Source organism: Bos javanicus, chromosome 21 (genome assembly GCF_032452875.1).
Source record: "Bos javanicus breed banteng chromosome 21, ARS-OSU_banteng_1.0, whole genome shotgun sequence".
Classification (NCBI taxonomy): Eukaryota; Metazoa; Chordata; class Mammalia; order Artiodactyla; family Bovidae; genus Bos; species Bos javanicus.
In genome coordinates, this window is record NC_083888.1 from 32,821,756 (window position 1) to 32,845,846 (window position 24,091).

Sequence of the window (24,091 nt, forward strand, 5' to 3'; positions counted from 1 at the left end):
CTCCTCCGTCCATGGGATTTCCCGGGCAAGAACACTCAAGTGGGTTGCTGTTTCCTTTTCCAGGGGGATCTTCCCAACCCAGGAAGGGATGGAACCCGAGTCTCCTGCATTGCAGGTGGATTCTTTACCACTGAACAACAATCAGGGAAGCCCTATTCTTAGTTTACAGATAAGGAAATTGAAAAGATTAATGCCTTGCTAAAGACAGTACTAGAATGACTTAGCTACTAGACTTAGCTAGGAAGTGGCTAAACTGGAATTCTGACCAATACCTTAAGCTTTTCCCTTTAAACCTATCAGACGCTTTGGGTTGGGAGTGGGAAGCAAGCCTTAGACGCCCCTCACCTGGATATTCCCAAACTGCCAGTGGTCTTTAGCTGGCAGAAATTGTGTCAGCAGGGCCCTAGCACTGACATCTTTTTGGCAGAGCTACTAAAGTGCAGACCCTAAATATCTCTCAATCACCACCTACCATAAGCACCCTAAAAACTGTGATTGAGGGTGTGTGTGTGTGATGCCTAGGAGGCAGGGTGTCAGAAAATGTGACAGTTTTGAGTCTATGTGTTGTGAGTTGAGGATGCATGTATGTGATTTGGAGACAAATTGCTTCTTTGGAGAAATTTTTTTTGAAAAGGGCCAGAAATCATTTCAAACTGGCACAAGCTGCTCTTGGAGTCCGGAAGGGAAGGAGTATGGGACAAGAGGGGAGGCTGTTTTTCTCAGAAGTCCCAACTTGAATCACGGGTCCTAGTATGTCTAGAAACAGCACGTGGTGGAATGGACAAAGCTCAGGCAGACTCGGTTTGGCAGCTTGGTTTGGGCAAGTCATTCTAGTACTGTGAGCCTCCAGTTTGCTCAACTACAAATATAATTCAACACAAAAGAGGACTCCTGGGAATCAGAACCTGGCTTCCCCCTTGACTTCTCCAAGGCCTTCACACAGATTCATTCACTCTTTTGTTCTCACTGATAATCAGAGTAGGGGTGAGGTGGGGGTGGATGCAACTGTTAGTGAAGCTGGAGGGCCAGTGTCTCCAAATCAAACTTACTAATTTCCCAGAGTCTGGGAGTGGCTGTGTTCTACAGGGATCAATGTACCGAGCCAGAAACAATCACAGGACCTCTTTCAAGGGGCCCCCTTGCCTGATTGCTGGGGACACTGGGGGCTCAGGGGTGCATTAGAGTTACTGTCCTTGAGGAACTCAGTCTAGGGGGTATTCAAGAGGGGATTCCCACCAGGGTGGTACACTTAGGAGGGTAAGGAGTTATCAGTGAAGTCTGGTTCTCTGAGCAGGAGTAACTGTCCTAGTTTGCAAATGCTCCATAAGTAACCTTATTTACAGTATACCCACTGTAGTCGAGGCTTACAGTCAGATGCTTGGGCCTTTGGCCTCCACAGAAGTTCCAAACCTCACTAGGTGTATTAAAACACGTTTTTATCATCACATGTGATCTGCATAACGGTGTGGACTGCTCTGTGAACTTCTTGTACGGGACAGGAGGGTGAACCACAGGAAATAAGAAGACCAAGTGGAAACCATGGGGCTCAACTTCCAAACGAATGTTCTTTCTGCGCTATTACTCTCCCTCATCTTACATTCACACAGTATCTGTTATGGTTTCATTTAGGGCAGAGCATCTTGGGAAATAAAGCCCAAATCTGAGATAGGGCTCCAAACACCATGAGATCTCTGTTCTGATATAGAAAAACTTGGTCTTCAGTCTAAGGGTCCCCCAGGCTGAGAATGTACTCCAGCCTCCATGGCCCTGCCAGATGCTGGGCCTCTCCCACTGAATACACAATCTTCACCTCCTGGTTTTTCCTTCTTTACTCCCTTTCCTTCAGTAATTCCAACCAAGCTGCCACCCAGATTCTAGTCCCTATACCTGAGATGACCTACTTCCCTTCCCAAATCAGTGTTTCTTCCCACCTGCTCTCCTTAGTAGCAAACTTCCCTCCCCATTAGAGTCCCCCCACCCCCATGAACTCTGAGGGAGGGAAGGGTCCTTACAGACTATCTTTCTACTCCAATTTTTCACCCACCCCTATTTTTGCAGAAGAAAAACAGGCCCAGAGGGAGAAAGGGACTTGCCTAAGGATATACTGCTAAATCACTGGCCTTGCTACCCAGATGGCTGAAGCACTAGCCTTAAGCTCTTGTACCTCTTTGCACACCAGCCACTGCCAACTTTCCCTCCATAACCCACAGTGATCAGTCACCCAGTCCTCTTGAGGCTTTCTCAAACACATCTCCCCATTTTTATTCCTGCTTACCCATTGCCACTGCCCTAGTCAGGTCTTCCTTGTATTTCACCTGAATTGTTGGGGCAGCCTAACTGGCAGCAGGCTACCCTATTCTGCCACAGGATTTAAAGGCCCTTTGCATTCTGACACCCCACCTTATCCACACTAGCTTCCTTTACTGAATATCTCAACTGGTCTTGCTCATTCACTGTGTAACCTGGCCCCAGGGTCAGCTCTGTTGAGCACAGGCATGTGGCGTAGCCTCACCATCCCCCCCCCCCGCCCCCTCCCCCCCGGCCATACACACACACACACACATTACAAATGATCCAGGGAAGCATCTGAGTCAGAATTTTGATTTTAGGGCTGCTGAAAGTAGGAAGGGTTTCTGGATTGGGGGACCAGGAGAGAGAGAAGAAACATCTTGGCTCCCTCCACTCCCTCCCACCAGAATATGTACCTCTGTAGTCTTCAACCCGGTCATTACAAGCCTTTCTGCCTCACCTTGCTGCTTGTAGGCACCCTTCTTTCAACCCACCCTCAGAATTCATCCAGCTGCTGGGATGTTGAGCATCTTAAATGGTAGTTCTGGGCCTGTGGTCCTGTGACCCAGCATGCTGCTTGTATATTCTGCTATACAAGTCTAAGAATTTTAACAAGGTAGAAAAGTCTTCTGCTCTTTGACTCCATCTTTCCAACTCTGGTTTTCGTTACTATAGCCACACTTGGAGAAGCTTTTAATACGGCTTTGCATTTATCATTTTGTGTGTTTTGCTGAAAATGAGTTAGTTGCCCCTCCGTTTCTGCCTGAGTGCCACCTCCTCCATGAAGGCTTCACCCAGTTTTCCTCAGCTAGAAGAATCTCCCTGCTCTGAGCCTCTGGAGGCGTCTCTACATACATTTCCAAATTGCCTTAGCTCTTTCTGTATCCTCTCTTCAGCTAGGTCTGAAGCCCTACGAGGGCACAGAGTGAGCATCTCATTCAGTTTCTGTAATGGCAAAAAGCAGCAGGTGCGGTATGAATGTGTCTGCCTCACCCCTGTAGGTGCTCAGGCAAGTGCCTGTTACCCCGAAGGCAGGACTTCCCGCGTACACAGCTCAGTTTTTAGGCAGGCGCCGGACACGGTTAGGTTACACAGCCAGGGGAGTCGGGACATTCCAGTCAGTCGCTAGGGTATCCTCACCCGCCCCCTCTGCCCAGTTCCAAATGGGGTGTGTGTAAGAAGGTTGTGGGGGCCGGGTAGCCCCAATAGCTCCTCCTCCAGGTTCACCCAGCGGATCTTCGAGTCCCAGGAGGTCTCCTTCCAGTCCAAGGGCCTCAAGTAACTCCAAGCGGCGGTGCGGTAGAGAAGGGGCCCTCTGCCATGGTTGCGCCTCCCACTCAGAGCTAGTTTAATTAATTTATTTCTATTTTTTGGAGGGAGGGGGCGTTCAATGAAGGGGAAGAGGTGGAGCAAGGGGAGGAGGCGGGCCCAGGATGACTGACGCGAGCACCAGGGAGCCAATGGCCCGTGGGGGGCGTTCCCCCCCATTCAGGACTCCTCGCCTGGCTCGGAAGGTATGTTAAACAGCTGCTTTTAATTTGGTCTCCCCAATCTCGGGCGTTTGGGGGGCTTGTTTGCCGGCCGGTCCCTTTGACCAGTCAGCCATGGTGCAGGCGCCGCGGGCCCTGGGACGGAGCTAGGGGAGGCTTGGAGTCCGGCGGCCGAGGGAGGCGAGGGGCAGGCCAGGAAGGAGAGCTCTTGGCGCCGCCCGCTCGCCAGTGTGTGTTTCCAAGCCGGGCCAGATCCGCGGGGAGGGGGTCGGCCCGACCCGGGGTCGCCAGTGTGCCGGCCGTGCTGCCTAGTTTATTTCACCGAGCGGTCGGTTTCGGTAGGTTTCGGCGGCGGGCTGGGTAAGGGGCCGGCAGGAGGAGATCCCTCGCGCTCCTGGAATGCCTTAAAAAATTATTGTAAAGAAGAAAAAAGGGGAGATTCCGTACACCGACTGGAACCGGGCCCGAGCTGCGGCGCGCGGGCTCGGCAGGGGGCGGCGGCCTGAGCTCAGCCGGCCGGGCCCACCAAACCGCCCGGAGTTGGTCGAGAGCTGGAGTTAGCGAGCGAGCCCAGGCCCGCAGCTTTCCCCGCTAACCACGCTGGGCGAGGGCGGCAGCCGCCCAAGGGTTTTGTTTCTGTCCGCAAACTTGTCGGAGGGGGCGGTGGGCGCGCTCAGAAGAGGCGCGGGCTCCTGGGCCCGCGGTTGTTATGGACTCTGGGGGCGGGGGCAACGCCGGACTTGCGGGAGGGGCGGTCGGGGGCGGGGGAGGCCACCGGAAAGAGCCCCAGCGCCTCGGCAGTAGACCCATGCGCCGGTGTGAGCTCTCCGAACTCCAGGGCCGTGGCAGGAGAGCCAACGTTCGGCGCCGGAACCCGGCCCGGGGGTGTGGAAAACCTCCAGGAACTCGTCGGCTTCGACCCGCAGCCCCAGCTGATCCCTTTGCAAACATGGAGCTGCCTCCTTCCCCGCCCACCCCAAGGCGGCGACGGCGGCTCCTTTCCCCTCCCCCTGCCGTGCTGCTCGCCCGCGGAAGGGGCGGGGGCGGGGGCACCGGCGAGTGAGCGCGCCCACGAGGGGGTAGCCTGAAAGGGGCAGTGAAGGTCGGAAACTGGGCAAACAGTCTCCACGCTCGGAATCGGGAAAAGGAAATGCATCAGCGGGCGGGAGGGGCGCGGGGGGCGCGCCTGTCAACCGGGATGGCGGCCGCGGGCTGGGGGGCGGGGCGCCGGCGCGAACCGCGGAGCTCGGGCGGGGCGACGCCAGGAGAGAAGGCGCAGGGGCCCGGCCCTTGGAGCGCCAGACTACCCCTGCTTCCACTCCTTGGCCTAGCCTGTTTACTATACTCCGGCGACGGCTTGTGCAACCGGCCTGGAGGCGAACTGAGGGGCGGGGCCTTCCCTTCTCTCTTCCACCCGTCTCGGGCTTCTTCAGAGGGCCCGCCTTCTCTTGTTTTCCACTGGCTGGGCGAGGCTCCCTTTTTTCCTGCTCGGTTGTTGATTGGACGACATTCTTCCCAGCTCCGCCTATCGGAGGCCGGGCTGGAGTTTAAGTTGCTAGGATTTTTTTCCGTGAAGGGCGGAGGGAGGATTCCTGCGGCTTACGTGAGGCGCAAGGGTCCGCCCCTACTTCTGATTGGTGGGGTGGATAGTCCCGCCCCCTACGGGGGAGCGAGCTTGGAGGGGGAAGTCCAACCCTGTTCCCCGCCCCCTCCCCTAGCGTGTGTGCGCGCTCAGCACATGTGTAAGGCGCGCCTTGCTCCTTCGAACAGTCCTCCCGCCCGGAAGTCCCGGGCTTGGAGCTCTTGGCAAGGGGGGCGGGGAGAGCCGAGAAGGCACACGATGTTTCCTCCAAGGCTCGAGATCTGGTAGCCTTCGCTTTGAAGTTAGGGGTTGACGGTGTAGGGTGGCTTTGGGGGGCTTTGCTCTCGCGGTTCTGCAAGGGTTGGGAGGAGGAGGTGTGGTCTGTCCTTCCTCGCCAAGTACTAAAGTTCTGACCCTGCATCTTGGCTTTTCTCGCGACTCAACTTCCCGGAGACCGCCCTAAGCCTAAGGTTCAGAACGCTGCAGACGCTGCCAAGTGCGTTTTCCTTCCAGCACAAGGCAGCCGCTGTCCTTACTAAGCTTTATCAAAACCTCTGAGCAACCTAGGATTGCCGTGGATGCTTTAGGCAATATCCAGGGCAGCTCATCCCCTGCTGACAGAGAAGTCGAGAGCGGCCCAATTCTGCTAGAGTTCCAAATGGTTCTTGATGTCCAGGTGGGAACGCCGTGTGGCACCCAGTGCAAGGAGAGGAGGAAGACCCAGTTCTGCATATTTGCCTCTTCTTCGTAACCTCCTAGAGGTTTGGCCTGGGGGTCTCGTTTGTTTCGTACGTGTGACTTGTTTTTTGAGCTCCGTCCTGGGGCAGGGTTTGGCTCCCAGGGAGATTGTTCCCATCTGTCGGCTATTGATGAAGTTCACAGTTCGCTGCCTTGTCCTTCCGGTTTGGAGTCCGGCCCACCTGTTGCCAGCGCTCATTTCTTGTGGTCTCCGGCGGATTACGGAGGAAGGACAAGAAAGGACCTGGGAGTGAGCTACCTGGGGCCTGCCTCTTGGATACGGACTCGGCTCTCTTAGGGGAGTAGCCTTTTTGCGGAAGAGAGCGGGAAAACTCTAGTCCCGCCCCCTCCTCTCCTGGCGCTCCATGAGCGCCCCCCAAAGCAAAGCCAGCGTCAGTTCGCCCTATTTAGTGAATAAATAAAAGCCACCTAGATATCGCTAGCACCTCGTCTGTGTTCAAGACCATATTACCTAAACTGAGAGGGCCTAGGAACTGTCCTTAACACTCACTGACCAAGGAGGAGGGAACAGCTGTTCTTATTCCGTTTCCAACTCTGGAGCTTTTATCATTTCTCTGAAGTGTGGTGCAAGATTCATTTATGCCATGGCCTGTTTGGTCTCCTCAGTTCGTCGAGTCTGATGCCTCCAGATCTACCCTGGAGATCGCAATTGCCGTACGCTTCACGCTCCGCCTTTCAGAGGCTTGCCAGGGCGTTGGCTGTTAGAGCCCTGCCCTCATTTTGGTTATCTCCGCCCTCTTAGGACTGCATATTCAGGTTTAGGGAGTGTCGGTGTTAAAAGTATGCAGCCACCCCTAGCTGCGGGCTGAACAACCGCTGGAGCTCTTCCTCGACTTTGATCTCCAGCCCTTAATTCTGTATTCTACTTACTGAAAGGAGCTGTCGGCTGCTCTGCGTATTTGTGTCTACAAAGAGGCATTCTGCAGAAATGTAAACTGTAGAGAACTGGATGGGAAGGATGAGATTCTCTTTCCCTTTGTAAGGGGGTCCTCCACGGTGGCAATGCTGCTGCCTCTCCCTTTCAGATCCCAAGGCATCGGATTCCCGCTGCTGCGCTCCGCATCACCTCCTGTTACAGGCCCTGGAACTCTCTGCGCTTCAGTCTCTAGTGTAAACATTCCACAAAAGGACTGCTAAGGTTCAGCCTCCTCGCGCAGGGCGGAGTCAGCTGCTTCCTAGACGGGCATCCTGGCCAATAGAGGCTCCTACCGGCGCCGAGATAGCCAGTCTGATGGTTGGAGGCGGGGCCTGGCCCGGCAGTGCGGTAGGAGGAGCCTGCTCACGGACATTTTACCCCACATCGGTTACTTACCTTCCTGGGGCAGCCGGAGAGCTAGGGGTAGCCTTCCAATGCGGTGACCGGCGAGGGCGGGAGCCGAGTTTTTGGGCCTGTAGCTGAGACGGCACGGGGCGGGACATGTAGAGTCCTCCAATAAGATGCGAAGAGCTTCCCTGTTTCCTCCAATAGTATTGTGGCTTGGGGGTGGGATTCAGCAATTCGTCTCCAATAGGCGGGGTTGAGTTAGGGAAGCTCCCCGCCAATAGGGGCGTGGAGAAGGTGAGCGGCTCCCCCCCCTCTACCCTCCCAGCCGGGGGGGAAGGGGCGGGCATCAGAAGGCAGAGCACAGCGATTGGCTATATCTTTGACGGGCGGATAGTACGGCCTGTGCGGAGCGAAGTTGAGTCTTCCCTCTGCGGGGCGGGCCGGGCGAGTGGGCGGGATTTCCCGGGTAACAGAGAAGCGGCCGCGGCGGTAGAGGCGGCGGAGACGGTTTCTCCATCTTCCCCCCCTCCCCTTCCCCCCTCGGAGTTTCCCTCCCTCCCTCCCTCCCTCCTTCCCAGTCTGGGCACTGGGGCCTGTGACCGCTCCGTTAGCGGAGGGGCGGCTGCCAGTCCGCTTTGGCGGGCCTGTGCTCCGCGCGGTTCTTGGGGCCTCCCTGCCCCAGAGGCTCACGCCGAGAGGGACACGCAGTGAGGAGCGGCCGAGGCAGCTTTGCGGTGAGAGCACGCCGGGCCGGGGTCGGGGCGGGGAGCCTGGTGGCGGGTAACGCCGGAGCGAGGGTGTGTATTTGGGGGGGGCTGACCTCCTCGGCTTCCCGTAGAGCAGGAGGGCGGGAGGCGTGTGGATGTGTGAGGGGGGTGGGGGGCGGAGCGGGGTAGCTCTCGGTGCGGGAGGGGGAGGAGAGCGTAGTCCCGGTGCGCGCGGAGGGGGCGGGCTCTCGCGCCGCCGCTCAGGGGCGGGGCCGGCGCGCGCGTGCGATTGTGGAGAAAGGGGCGGGGCTGGGCCCTATGCTGAGTGCTCTTTGCCGCCGACCACCCCTCCAGTCTTCCCTGGTTGGGCGGGGCCTCGGCTGGGCGGCCTAGCACTGGCCTGCTGGGGCTGGGACACGGGCTGGGGGTCTCCCGCCTGTGGCTTCGGGGCGCGGCAGGGAGGGGGCGTGAAATCTGGCTTCCTCCGCCTTCCTGGGATCCGGTTGGCCGGAGGGGCCGTACGGAGCGGCGATGCCACTCCCCCTGGCCGTCCTCCCCCTTTCCCGGGTTTCCGCCTCCTTGGCAAGTGAGGCGGGGCTCGGGAAAGCCCGCTGTCCTGTCTGGCTGAGAGTCGCGGCGCCTAGATCTGCCCCGCCCTACGTCTCCTTGGGGTGGGAGGAGCCCCCAGACTGCGATCTGTAGAGGTGTCAGGACTTTCTCTTGTGGCTCGGCCAAGCCTTTTGCCGGGGCCCGAGAGTCAGGTGCCAGAGCTGTTGTCTCTGCTTTACTCGGTGCAGCATGGATGGCACTGTGCAGCCTGGAGAGTGGGAGCGTGGTCCACTTCACTGCCCTCTTGGTTGTAATTCTTGGGGCGAGGTGCTCAAGGTCCTTTCGTTGCAGTCTGCGGTCGAGGGCTGCTCGTGCTGAGACCGTGCTTCCGCAGCGGTGCTGGTTGGGGGGAGGGGCGGAGAGTCATCAGAGACTAGAAATGTGGCCGGGGACAACCTTTCCTGGAGTTCCCTTGATGTTGGGTTACCGAGGCTGAACGGGGCGGGGCTTCCTCTAAGCCAATGGGATGGTGGGTAGTTAGTTAGACTTGGCCACTGTTTCTTTGCCATAGAACTTCAAATCCAGTTAGCCAAGGGAAGGCTGAGAAAGCTTCTCTTCACAAGACTGAGATTTAGAAAAGGAAGTGTTGGATTTGCATTTTACTAAATGATTTTTTTTTTTATCAAAAACGGTAATTAAAAAAAAACCCTGAGACTTTGAATAAAATATTCCAGTTTCTTCAGCTCCTGCATTTTTTGAATGCCCTAATTGTACAGCTGGTCTGCTACTTAATTTCACAAATAAGTAAGTTGCCCTTTAGGTAACTTTAGGTGTTCTTGAAAAATCTGGTTTTATGTAATTCTGTTAGAACATCTAGACCACTTTCTATTTATATTTATAAAGCATAATGTTCTTACCCTATTTTATTAGAGAAGGGTGAATTTGAGGCTAGTGTATTGAGCCTTATGTATGTGACTTACGTACTCTTGCCCTGCAGTCTGTATTTGGAAATTGCTTTAGGACATTTCAAGGTTAATGAACCACTTTATTTGAGGATTTTGCGTGGAGTTGAGACATTCTTTTTTTTTTTTTTAATTTATTTTAATTGGAGGCTAATTACAATATTGTAGTGGGTTTTGCCATACATTGACATGAACCAGCCGTGGGTATACATGTGTCCCCCATCCTGAACCCCCCTCCCACCTCCCTCCCCATCCCATCTCTCAGGGTCATCCCAGTGTACCGGCCCTGAGCGCCGGAGACATTCTCTTTTCTTAAGAGGAAATTACTTGTGTTTTCGATATTTTTCATGAGAAAATAAACATGGGACAAATATGTTTGTTTATTCCTTAATATCTTATCAAGCCCTCTGGCTAGTTAGCTGAAGTGAAGTGAAGTTGCTCAGCCGTGTCCGACTCTGCGACCCCATAGACTGTAGCCTATCAGGCTCCTCTGTCCATGGGATTTTCCAGGCAAGAGTGCTGGAGTGGATTGCCATTTCCTTCTCCAGGGGATCTTCCCTACCCAGGAATCGAACACAGGTCTCCCGCGTTGCAGGCAGACGCTTTACCGTCTGAGCCACCAGGGAAGCTAAACTGAAGTTGGATTCTGGATTTGTGCTTTGCTCATTTGGGACTGAGAGCTTGGTGTCCTGTGCTATACTCATGTGAAGAGATTGAGTCCCACCTTCTTAGCTAAAGAAGTAGCAGTGGCAACAGTAACTTTAATTTGGTTAGTGGTGACTGTAGTAGAGTGTGTTAGTGCTGTGGAGACACGAAACCTGGGTATTTTCCCTGTTTCTATAAACTGATAAAGTTGGTGAAAATAGCAGAGAATTTCCATTGAGGAAAGTTTGGTCAGCACATAATTCCCACTATTTGTAATGCTGTGTGCTGGGAAACATAGAAGACCTAATTCATGCCCTTGAAGACTGAGCCAGGGTCAGAAGTCCCACGTAGACTTTAAGATTTCAAGTAAGAGCCTAAATAACGCTGTATTAAGAAAGTTAATATCAAATATCAGTATCATATAGTTTTGTCAAAGACCCTAGATAGATTTGCATTTTGTAATTAAGGTTTCACCTAAACAGTTTAGAAAAAAAAAAACTTTTTTTTTTTTTTAGGACGGAGTTATGTAGTAATTTGATAAGATTCCTGGCAAAACATAATCCTGTTTGCATCTTCAGTGCAAACAGACAAGATGCTGAAGATCTTTGCCAGGCTGATGTTAATGGCTGTGAATTTTAGTTGGAATTAAAAGATTGTATCCATGGCATTCAGTAATCTAGGGCAGTGCTTTCAAAGGCTTTCTTACTCTTCTGGATAACTCTATCAATCAAGAATTTGTTAAGCTTTATTTTCTATAGAGTCTTATAAAGATGATGTTAAATGCTTTTTCAAACTACACTTTGTCTCTCTTCTTGAGTAATAATAAGAACTTAACACTTACTGAGCCCTTTACTATGCCCCAGGCACTGACTTAAGTATTAAACATTTATTAATGTTTAATGCTGACTACAGCACTGTGTAGTAGGTACTATGAAATCTGTTTTAAAGATGAGGAAACAGTGGGACAGAGAAGTTAGACATATGGTAAATGGCTAATGCAGAATCTGAACCCAGGCATTCTGGTTATAGAGTCCAGGCTCTTAATGCTATACTCCAGCTGCCTCTGGTCTAAGGATAGTAAATGGAGAAGGAGCAGTGTGGTGTTTGTTTTTTTTCTGGTTGTAGTAAAACATATAATATAAAATTTACAATTTTATCTATTTTTAAATGTGTGATTCAGTGACATTAAGTGCATATACATTGTTGCGCAATCATCACTTCCATCCACATTTCGTCTATCCATATGATAGATGTTTGGTTGTTTCCACTTCTTGTCTAAGTGGAATAGTGTCTATTCCACTTCTTGTCTATGCTGCTGTGAACATGGATGGATAAATATCTCTTCAAGTACCTACTTCGCATTCTTCTATGTATATACCCGGAAGTGAAATTGCTAAGACATATGATAATTTTATGTGTAATTTTTGGAAGAAGCAGGAATGTGCTTTTGAAGGCACGTTTGAAGGGTAAGATTGAGCTTCAGATTCTAAAGGTAAAATGAGTCAACATGCATTGTTGACCACCTTTTTTAAGTTCAGGTATAGTTGATGTACAGTATTGTATAAATTTCAAGTGTACAACACAATGATTCACAATTTTTTTTAAGGTTATTGAGCATCTTCTTAAATAGCTCTGGATTGACACAGGAAGAGTCTTTGTCCCTGAAAAGTTTACATTCTTAGAAGGAAAGGTAAATATACATATAATGTGATTTTTACTACACGCCAGTATAGTTTGAATGTATAAGAGGCAAGTACAGAGAGCTGTAAGGAATTCAGCGGAGAGCCCAGCTTTTGGTGGGAAGAGGAAGAAGGGACACTGAATAAGAAACAGGAGGGAGGAGTCTGAAATCAGAGCCAGTTTAAGGGAGTTGTTAGACATCTCTCAAAATACCCCAGAGAATGCTTTGGAGTGTTAAAAAGGATGGCATTGTATTGAAAATGGCACGTGGATTGTCTGTCTTCCAGAGTTTGTGAATCCTTTTCTCTTCAGTTGGCAGATGTGATTGCTTCCCCTGCTTAGGAAGGTAGTTAAGAAGCACAGGGAAGAAATTATGAACTTCGGGTAACTTCTTGTTACTCTGTTAAGCTCAAGATACTTTATTAATATGGGCAACTGTTATTTCCTAATACTTCTTTTCCTCCACCTACCTTCCTGTTTCTGTTACTTTAATAAGTGAGTAGTCAAAGTAGTATCTTAGGATTTTAATATTTTTCTTGTTACAGTTTAATTAATTCCTGGTTTTTGTTTTTTGTTGAGATGAAGGTCAAATAATGAGATGCATCCAGCAACATACTTGGGTAGTCTGAGTTCTGAATATTTCAAGGAGTTTTGTTTTTCTGGCAGATATCTTTTAAATTTTGAATTTTAATTATCTTTATACAATTATCTGTCCAATTGTCTTTTAACAACACATTAAAAACCTTTGACTTCTCTTCAGTTATGTAATTTTCTTTTGGGGTCTGTTTCTTCAAAAGGGAAGCCCTTCTCCCCTAAAGTCCCTAAAGACATGCCCAGTGGAATTTGTTGTCAGATATAACCAAATGCATATTTTTTTTGTCCTTGTATATTTGCAGGACAGCAACCTGATACTGATTTTCCTCAGGGAGAGCTGCACCAGCAGCTCACAGTTCATATAGATTGGGACTATTTTCTCCATAGCCTCAGTGTCTAGGACAGTCCTGGCATACAATAGGTCATAGATAAGTAGTTTACAAACTGAACTCTGATGACATTTTATAGTTTGATAACTAGAGGACATCCTGGAGTGTGAAGTCAAGTGGGCCTTAGGAAGCACTACTGTGAACAAAGCTAGTGGAGGTGATGGAGTTCCAGCTGAGCTATTTCAAATCCTAAAAATGATGCTGTTAAAGTGAGATGGTTACATGACATCACTGACTCAATGGACATGAGTTTGAGTAAGCTTTGGGAGTTGGTGATGGACAAGGAATCCTGGCATACTGCAGTCCATGGGGTCGCAAAGATTTGAACACAACTGAACAACTCAACTGAACTGAAAGTGCTGCACTCAATATGTCAATAAATTTGGAAAACTCAGTAGTGGCCACAGGACTGGAAAAGGTCAGTTTTCATTCCAGTCCCAAAGAATGTTCACACTACCACACAGTTGCGCACATTTCACATGCTAGCAAGGTAATGCTTAAAATACTTCAAGTTAGACTTCAACTGTACATGAACCAAGAAGTTCCAGGTGTACGGGCTGGGTTTAGAAGAGACAGAGGAACTGGAGATCAAATTGCCAACATCCGTTGGGTCATAGAGAGAGCTATGGAATTCCAAACAAACATCTACTGCTTCATTGCCTATGGTAAAGCTTTTGACTGGATCACAACAAACTGTGGAAAATTCTTGAAGAGATGGGAATATCAGACCATCTTACCTTCCTCCTGAGAAACTTGTCAAGTCATTCAGGTCAAGAAGCAACAGTTAGAACCAGAAATGGAACAATGAACTGGTTCAAAATTTTCAAAGGAGTACATCAAGGTTGTGCATTATCACTCTGCTTATTTAACTTATATACAGAGTACATCATGCAAGATACCAAGCTGGATGAAGCACAATCTGGAATCAAGATTGCCGGGAGAAATATCAATAACCTCAGGTATGCAGAAGACACCACCCTTATGGCAGGAAGCAAAGAGAAACTAAAGAGCCTCTTGATGAGGGTGAAAGAGGAGAGTGAAAAAGCGGGCATAAAACTCAACATTCAAAAAATTAAGATCGAGGCATCCAGTCCCATCACTTGATGGCAAATAGATGGGGGAAAAAAATGGAAACAGTGGCAGATTTATTTTCTTGGGCTCCAAAATCACTACGGATGATGACTGCAGCCATGAAATTAAAAGACGCTTGCTCCTTGGAAGAAAAGCTCTGACAAACCTAGACAGTGTATTAAAAAGCAGTGACATCACTTTGCCGACAAAGGTCCATCTAGTCAAAGCTTTGGTTTTTCCAGTAGTCATGTACAGATGTGAGAGCTGGACCATAAAGAAGGCTGAGCACCAAAGGATTGATGCTTTCAAATTGTGGTGCTAGAGAAGACTGAGAGTCCCTTGGTCTGCAAGGAAGTCAAACCAGTCAATCCTAAAGGAAATCAACTCTGAATATTCATTGAAAGAACTGAAGCTGAAGCTCCAAAGCTTTGGCCACCTGATGCGAAGTGCCGAGTCATTGGAAAAAACCCTGATGCTGGGAAAGATAGAGGGCAAGAGAAGAAGGAGGTGACAGAGTATAAGATGGTTGGATGGCATCACTGACTTAATGGACATGAGTTTGAGCAGACTGTAGGAGATAGTGGAAGACAGGAAAGCCTAGCGTGCTGTTGTCCATTGGATTGCAAAGAGTCAGACATGGCTTAGTGACTAAACAACTAGAGGATACCTCTGTTTAGTTGGCAGTTGGCTTCAAAATTAGTTGGGCTTTTATTGGTAGGAATTTCTAACTGATCCATCTCCTTTTAGCTCCTCCCTTTTGCTTTTGTTTTCCTCACGCACACTTCTTTGTGAGTGCCTGCATGTTAGTTGTATTTACCAGCATCGTGGTGGTGAATGTTTCCTCAGTCCTGTTGATACCCTCCAGGGCTAGGCTTGCTGACTTGCAGGCTGTCGAAGGATATACAGAGACACAATCCCTTATTTGCAGCTCTGAAATACAAGTATTTTTGTTTGTTTTGGTAAGTTTGGAATTCAGAGGCACAACTTCCAAATTTTGGTAAGTTTGGAATCTGGTAATAAGGAATTCAGAGGCACAGCCTGATCTGAGCTGTCCCACTTGGTGCAGAAATGCGAATGTGCTTGATTATGGAGAGCTACACTGTGCACCATACGCCTTTCCAAATCTAGGCAATACTGATAACTCAAATTTCTATCACTGGAAACCTCTCCTCTCTACTGTAGAGGAACAAATCCAGTTGCCCACTTCATACTTCCTCTTGGATAGCAAATAGGCATCTTTGACCTCTTTCTTATTCACAGCAGAAAAATACTATTTGCTCTATATTCAAAAAATTATCCAGAATTTGACCACTTAATTCCACCCCCTACCCCCAGCTACAGCAGTGAATGTCACTAACATCTCTCTTTCTAGCTTGGATTATTTCAGTAGCACCTTAACTGTTCTGTTTTGTTACTGCCACTCTTCAATCTGTTTTTAACATAGCAACCCAAGTGATTCTCTGCTTAAAACCCTCCAATGGCTTCCCATTTCAGTATGAGTCTTTATTATGACCTCTGAGAACAAAAGTGTACTCTCTACCCATAACCCCCAACTCCATTACCTTTCTGACTTCATTTCCTACTAGTCTGTCTTTCCTCCATTCTACTCCAACTACATGGCTCTTTCCCTTTTCTTGGAAAATGCCAAGCACATATGTACGTCAGAGTCTGCACTTGCTGTCCCCTCTGCCTGTAATGCTTCTTCTACTGATCCACACATGGCCAGCCCCTTACTTCATTTACTTCATTTCATAAGTTACCTTATTAGTGAGATATTCTTTGGTCATTATTACCTAAAATTTCAAAAATTCTCCTCTGCTTTTTCTTCTTAGCATGTGTCACTGTCTAATATTTTGAACACTGTTATCTTATTTCTCCCACTACAATGTAAACTTCTGGGACTGACTTCTCTGGTGGTCCAGTGCAGGGGGTCTGGGTTTGATCCCTTGGCAGGTAACTGTATCGCACTTGCCGCAGTGGAGAGTTCGCATGCCACAAGTAACTATCCCGCCTGCTGTAAGTAAGACCTGACACAGGCAAGTAAATAAATATATTTTTTTAAACATGTAAACTTCCTGAGGAAGGAGAAGTTTGTTTTATTTTATTTACATCTATATCCCTGGCTCCTAGAACAATGCCCGACACATAGTATGTGCTTACTAAATATTAGAGGCTGCATTCATATGTGAATGAATGATTTGGTTTCCATCACAGCAAAACACTATCCTAAGCACAGTGGAGGACTGTGATGCTTAAAGATTTGTGTGCCCATGTCTGTGTGGGGGCAGAAATAGAGTGAATAGAATAGAGGGAATATGAGGTGAGTGGCACATCTATCATCCACAGAACCACCTTGAGTTCTGTTCTTTATAATACTTTCTTTAAAGCTGCAGCTTAATCTGTTGTTTTATACTTGCCAGTTAATTTATAGAAACCTTGTCACACGAAGTAAATGTTAATGTCCTTGAGAAGAAGGATACACAATGATTTCCTTTTTTAAAATTCCTCTACTGTTAATATTCAGTTTTTAAAACTTTTCATTTTGAAATAATTTTAGACTTTAAAAACTTGAGAAAATAATACAAAGAATTGCCATATAACCTTCACCCAGATCTCCCAAATGCATCTTACATAAAACTACAATACAGTGATCAAATCAGAAAATGATTTCTTGTCCATTTTTTGCCTATAACATCAGTGTCAGTTAGACCCAATTTTAGTTTTTGAGTTTCTTTTTTGAGCAGTATTAACTACCTGTAAAAATTTATATTTCATGACTTTATTCTTTATTAAAGGTCTTAAAGAATGGAAATCTACTTATTTTCTTTTTAATGGAATAAACTGGCTCTAGCTTTTACCGTTTATACATCTGACCTACGTTGTAGGATCTTGATGACCTTAGTTATCCTATATCTTGAAGCATTTTGGTCTTTCATCATCTTAGGAATTACTTTATTATTACTGATCAATTATTCCCAACTATGCTAAAAAAAACACCTAAAATAATAAGTGGAAGAATGATGAATTGCCTAGAAGGATGTGTTGTGTGCATGCGTGCCTACTCAGTTGTGTCCGACTTTTTGTGACCCCATGGACTATAGCCCACCAGGCTCCTTGTCCATGGGATTTCCCAGGCAAGAATGCTGGAGTGGGTTGCCACTTCCTACTCCAGGGGATCTTCCCTTATCCAGAGATCGAATCTGTATTTTTTCATCTCCTGCATTGCAGGTGGATTCTTTACCACTATACCACCTAGGAAACCCTAGAAGAATGATACAATAGTAAATTTTTAAGTCATCGTTACTGTAGTTTTCTTACTGCTTTGCCCAAAGCATTACAGCATCTTTCAAAAAAGTATAAAAGAAGTTGGGGGATGCCATCTGAAACATTATGTAAGATATTACCAATTGAGTTATCTGAGTGAAGAGTAGATGACAGTTCTTTATGCTGCTATTTTTATAGTTTTTTATAAGCTTTCATTCAACATATTTCATAACCTGTAATCTTTTCTTTTCCTCCAATAATGGCAAAGAGGAAAACTAACAGAGGAAGACGTTTCACAGTTATCAGAGGAACTAACAGATGAAAGTAATGGGCACAGTGGGCATCCCTGGTGGCTGGTGGTAAAGAATCCGCCTGCCAATGCAGGAGATGTGGGTTCAGTCCCTGGGTCAGGAAGACCCCCTGGAAAAGGAAATGGCAACTCCAGTATTCTTGCCTGGAAAATTCCGTGGACAGAGGAGCCTGGTGAGCCACAGTCTGTGGGGTCGCAAAAGAGTTAAACATGACTTAGTGAGTAAACAATAACAATGCAACAGATAGCAACACTCTTGGCTATGATGGTGATGGTAGAATTGATTGCATAAGCCAAGCTGATGACTTTGAGGCTTTAGCTGATGATATCCTAGATGAATATTCTCAAACTGAAGAGTTTATGAGTGGACAATATATTTCTGAGGGTAGGGTGCAGGCTAGAATATGATGTCCTCATCCAGGAATCATTCAACTAGAAGGACTTAGGAATGCAGTATTTTCAACAAGAGTGTAAACCATTCCAATTTGCTAAAAGGATGTACAATGGTATTCTTCTACCAAAACTTACTTGACACAGTTTGTAAATGGACAGATGCCCAAAGTTGTGTTTGATGATATGAGGGCAAAAACCAATAAAAACCCCAAAGTAATAATAAGCTAGAACTTTACTTGAGATAAGTCTGTGCATGACAGTTGATGGCTAGTCAGTTGCATTTTAAAGGATATTGCTTATTTTGGTTATATATATCTTCAAATGGAGAAGGAAATGGCAACCCACTCCAGTGTTCTTGCCTGGAGAATCCCAGGGATGGGGGAGCTGCCGTCTATGGGGTCGCACAGAGTCGGACACGACGGAAGCGACTTAGCAGCAGCAGCAGCATATCTTCAAAATCAGAGAGATGTGGACTAAAAATTTGGATTTGCAGCTTAAATTCTCACTGAAATTTCTAATAAAGGTGTTTCTAGCTCAAATGTTTAATGATAAGTTTTTCTGGCATACTGGGGTTAAAGGTAAATCACATGTTGTAAAGAAAGCAGTGTTAGCATCTGCACATACAAGATGATTGTCCTGAATCACCTTTTTAAAAATTGTTGTCACGCTGTAGTATGACATAACTTCACCAAAGCTCACAAAAGGTATATATCAAATGGGATTGTCATTATATTAATCCAGGTTTCTCAGCCGTGGCTCTATTAATATTTGGGACTGAATCACTCTCTGTCGTGGGGAACTGTCCTGTACACTGCAGTGTGTGGTCCCTGGTCTCCATTCATAAGATGCACCCCTCTTCTGGAATTGTGACAACAAAAAATGTCTTCTAACATTGCCAGATGCACCCTGGAGGGGGCAGAATCTCCCCAGATTGGGGAACTGCCTCTTCAGGGAAATGTGAAACTACGTTTCAGGGGAGGCTTGGGCATTGTATCTTGTGGTATTTTGAGGAAAATGGGTTGTTAATTTTGTTGAGTGATTCTTCTAAGTAATGTGGGAAATCTAAATGGATTGACTTTTTCATTCTGGAAACATTTTTTTCACTTTCTAGCAGATTTAAATCCAGAAGTGGATTTTTTGGACAGATTTTGAAGTAGAATGTGACAGGAGTTTTACTGGGTTGAAGTAATTATAGTCACTTGTGCTTTGGCAAAAATTTCTTTACTTTTTAAGAGAAACTTTCCATTTTTTCAAGAGTATTCATTGAAATAAAACTGACCAGGACACATTTTATGTGATTTCATGTGATGTAGTAGGAGAGAATAATTTTAGATTTTTCTTTTACTCTATAAATAAAAGATCTTTAAAGTATGCCTAATTCAAGATAATACTGACACAAAAGCAAGAGGCACTAAAGGGTCAGCCATAAGTTAAGTGCATTTCAAAAAGAAGGTTGTGTGTTAAAACCCTCCATAATAAGGTGGTATGTTCCATGCACACTATTACTTTGAACTTATCTTGACTGAAAAAATTGTTGTTTGCATTTAAGCCAATGTGTGAAATTTAATCTAAATTAAAAGATTCTTTAAAGTTGGACTTTTCCATTTAGATTTTAGTAATTATGAAGAAATTTCTGGATTTCTCAGAGGCCAACACTTTATTGTGGTTAAAGACATTTAGTTTGTAAAACTAGAAAATTGGCTTTTATTTTTCTTGTCCTGAGTGGGTCAGCTTTTACCCTGCCCTTCTGTCTGAACTGTGTCCTGTTCGCGCCTCGTTGTTCTGTCCTGCTCCAGAAGACTCCCCTGCAATGTCAGAATTATCCTGCTCTACTTACTTTATTTGGGAATTATGATTACTTTGCCTGATGATCTGGAGCTGTTCCCACTTTTTATTATAACAAATGACCTGATGACTTTTTAGTGTTCTGTGCTATTGTTTGTTCACATTTGGCTTTCTTTACTAGTTTCTATCCCTTAGAGTGCTTTTTTTTTTTTTTCTTTTTAAATTCTGCCTTCTTAGATTAGAGCTTTGATAACAGGGTAACCTCCAAATCTGAAACAGTTGGAGACCATAGTCGCAGATGAAAATCATGTCAACTGAATCGGGGCTTGAAAGTAGTTTTCTAACTCTTGCGGCTCCATCATCTGGTGTTCAGATACTTTATGGTTTCGAATTATACTGTACCTCTCTATAGGGAGGATCCTCTGGTCTGTCCAGTATTTCTACTCCAGATACATCATGTATTCCAAGGAGAAAGAGTATCGACCTTTTTGTTCCTTTAACCAGCTATGTGACCTTGAATAAGTCGCTTAATTTCTTTGATTATCAGTTTCCCTTCAGATAGAAGGCTTTTGAGTGTGCTCAGTCCACAGCAGGGTTGTGAGGAGCTGGTAGCAATCAGATGGGCAGGACTTGGCTGTTGTGGATCAGGGAACGTCCTTGTCGGTGCTGGGGCCCCCACCCTAAGCACAGGGCTTGGCACTCAGGAACTATTTGTAGGATGGATAAATTGACAAAAATTTTATATAGCTATTTACTGCCTATAAGTCCAAGTTACTATAATATTTTAATTCATCCTGTATACTCCCATGGTTCATCCCTAATTTTCAAAATATAACTATTACCTGCTCCGTATAGGATCTTTCTCAGTGTACACATTTCTACTCCCTTCCCAGTTGATAGTGCTTGTTTGTATCACTTGTGAACTAGTTTGTATTATTAGCTTTTCCTCCCACGACTTGATACAACTTTATAGTTGACACCCACATACACACACTACCTGAATTTTACTATTTCCGTTTTTACAGTACTTGTTTTATTATATATCCATCTTTCCATTCCATCATCTGTTAATCCAAACTAATTTCTTGGTGATATTCTAAGAACATTTCGGACATTGGTACACTCTCTTGGGGCCCTCTGCAGTGAAAATACAGAGTCCTAATCACTGGACCTCCAGGGAGTTCTCTATACTTTTATCTAAGTGCTTGAGCATGCATCTCCTTATCTAGACTTCAATACTTGTTTCTAGAATTTACACACAATGAAATGCGAAATCTAAAAAGTACATTGTGTCTGTGTTGAGAGCACACTGTATATACTCTGTAGCTCATTTTTTTCACTATTCTGCCTTTCCCTGTAGATGAACCCTAATCCTTCTAATTACTACATCGTTTTCTAAATATGGATGATCCAGTTTACTTAGCTATTGATAGACATTTAAAATTTTCATACTTTGCTGCAGTGAATTTTGCTGCAGTAAATATACTTGGCAGATATATAGGATAGGGACCTAGAAGTGGAATTGTTAGGTGGTTAAAGGGTATGCACATTTTCAATTTGCTTTAAAAATTTAATAAAAGCCTGGAAGTTGCCAACCAAATAGTCTTTACCAATTACCACCAGTAGTGTCTCCATGTACTCTCACCTACACTGAATATCATCATTCTCTTTTTAATTTTTGCTAGTTCCTTTGGGTAATCATTTTACTTTATATTACTAGTGAGGTTGTATATGGTCTTTCCAACTAGCGTTTTGTTTTTAATCTTTCTGTCGCATCTCATGGTAGCTGAGATCTTAATTCCATGACCAGGGATTGAACCCACCCCCACCACCCACCCACATTGGCAGCATGGAGTCTTAATTAACCATTGAACCATCAGGAAAGTCCCTCCAACTAGCTTTCAAAGTTTTCTAGGGCATGGGTTGAAATCACCTTCATATCTTCATATACCACCTTCATATCTAAATATTTGCTAAATGAATGAATGAGTGTTGCCAGAGCATGCCTGCTGTTGGGTAAGGCTGAAGAAAGGATGAATGAGTAAGTAAGTAAGTAAGTGTGTGAGAAGTTAAAGCAGAAGTTGCTCAACGTGTGTGTGTGTTAAATTAGTAAAGGAACTCTTCTTTCCTGTTTGTCTTCTCTTCTGTGTGAGGTAGGATTGTGAGATGGTTAAGAATCCAGGCTCTGGAGGCAGGTTTCGTGGATTCATAGCTGTGCAACATTGGGCAATTTACTTAATCTTTGTGTTTCAGTTTCCTTATTTATAAAATAGAGAATAGTAGCACCTTGCTTACAGGGTTATTGAATGGATTAAATTATTACTAGTAAATTGACACTCAATATATGCTGCTGTTATGTTAATTATTATCTTTCCCTTCTGCATATGCAGCATTTGAGCATCTGTGATGAGTGTCTGGAAGGTGAGAAATACAGACAAAGTTGGGAAGGACTCTGTCTTGAAGAAGCTTACAGACTTCAGGCTTCTTTAGGGAAGTGGAAAGTCATTTTGACAACCTGGATGATAGGGTGGGATTGAAAGGATATAATTGGTGAGTTAAATTGTCCTCACAATCCGTGAGAAAGAATTTTGAAGGCTAACTTAAGGAATTTGGGTTTTTTTTTTTTTCTTTTGCTGTACTGTGTGACTTGTGGGATTTTAGTTCCCCAACCAGGGATTGAACCCAGGCCCCTCAGCAGTAAGGGGCCGAGTCCTAACTACTGGACCACCAGGGAAATCCTGGATTGATGGATTTACAACTGGATTGGATTTGCAGTTGAAGCCAACCATTTTAAAAGCAGTGTAGACTGGATGGGAGAGAGGCTGGAAGGTGTTGGTAACAAAGGACGATAAGGTCCCAAAATGAGGGGTTGCCTGTATGACTAGGGGAGAAGCAATTGATTTGAGAATCATTTCAGGAATAGAATTAAGAGTGACAATTGTTAAAGAAGCAAAGGGCAGTTCACAGAAAGTACAGACCTTGGGCAGCCTCTTCAGTATCATAGAGATGGTCTGGAAGGCAAACTCTAGAGGCAAATTAAGTTAACTACTTTATAGAATCACAGTCACTTTATAAAGGAAATGATATTTTAATAGCTAAAAGATAGGACATGATCTCAGAATAAAGCATAGTTCTCTAATACTTAACCTTTGGAAAATTCACTGCAGCCTCCTCCCCCTTCTTTTTCATCTCCCCATAGACTTGTCCGCAGACCAGCATTTGGGAATAGCTTCCCAGGTGGGGCAGTGGTAAAGAAGCTGCCTGCCAATCCAGGTGACTCAGGTTCAATTTCTGAGTCAGAAAGGGCCTCTGAAGAAGGAAATGGCAACCCCCTCCAGTATTCTTGCCTGGAGAATTCCATGGACAGAAGGGAGCTAGGCGGGCTACAGTCCATGGGATGGCAAGGAGTTGGACATGTCTAGTGTGCACGCACAGAGTAGTCTAATTACATCCTTTTGCAAATAAGAAGACAGGACCAAAGTTACATAGCTTCAAGTCAGTTCAGACTAGAATCCAGGTCTTGACAGGTACTCTAGTTTTTTTTCCATAGTCTGTGCCTTCATCTTCTGATCTAAATTTGGTTTTCCATTTATGAGGTATTGACTGGCTTTTGGTTCTGGGGATTAATCTCAGGTGTGTTTAAGCATCTAGGTTCCACGCCAGTAGAACCCAAGAGCAAACTGTGATCTAGATCATGGGTTTTACATAGAAGTAACAGCCAAAAAGTCTTTAAGACTTTTTACTCTGTCCATTTATTAGACTTACTCCCAAATAGGTTGAGATTGAGTGTTCATAGTTGACTGGTAGTTCTTAAGTACCAAATAGCATGTGTAAGTCTATATTTCTAACTTATTATGTCTTAAAAATTTTGAAATACTGTGCTAAATATGCTACTTCATACTAAAAAGCCTAGGAAGACATAATCAGTTAAGACATTTTAAATTATTTCCCCTCGGCAGCCATCAGCAGTATGTTTTCAACTCCAGTTAACTGAATTCAACATATTATCATATAAATTTGGGAGACAGTCCTTTGATCTAAATTTATAGTCAATAGGAACTTCCTGGTGATTAAGTGGTTAAGACTCCACGCTTCCTATGCAGAGGGCTTGGGTTCAATCCCTGGTAGGGGGACTAAGATCTCATATCCCTCACAGCAAAAAATACAGTATCATCAGCAGAAAGATTAATTATGGCTTGAGATTTACAGAAAGATAATACTGAAAATGGCTGGCTTGCAGATGAAACAGTTGTGCTCCTGTGTCAGAGTCTAACTTAGGTTTGTGAGAGTGTGAGAACAACCCAAGACGCCCTTTCAGGGGCGAGCACCCGAGTGACAGGCATGCCGAAGATGATGGC

The 24,091-nt window shown here is 45.8% G+C and overlaps 1 protein-coding gene across 2 annotated transcripts in view; it reads left to right on the forward strand.

The window, feature by feature from the left end:
- The first annotated feature begins 3,706 nt into the window (after positions 1-3,706).
- Positions 3,707-24,091, forward strand: part of SIN3A (SIN3 transcription regulator family member A) — a 67,434-nt gene continuing 47,049 nt past the window's right edge. Inside the window, exon 1 of one of the 2 annotated variants that reach the window (XM_061394775.1) lies at positions 3,707-3,803. The gene's annotated coding sequence lies outside the window, so the exon portion shown is untranslated. Of the gene's footprint in view, positions 3,804-8,029; positions 8,119-24,091 lie in introns of those variants that run through there. The other variant, XM_061394774.1, reaches the window with a different exon arrangement.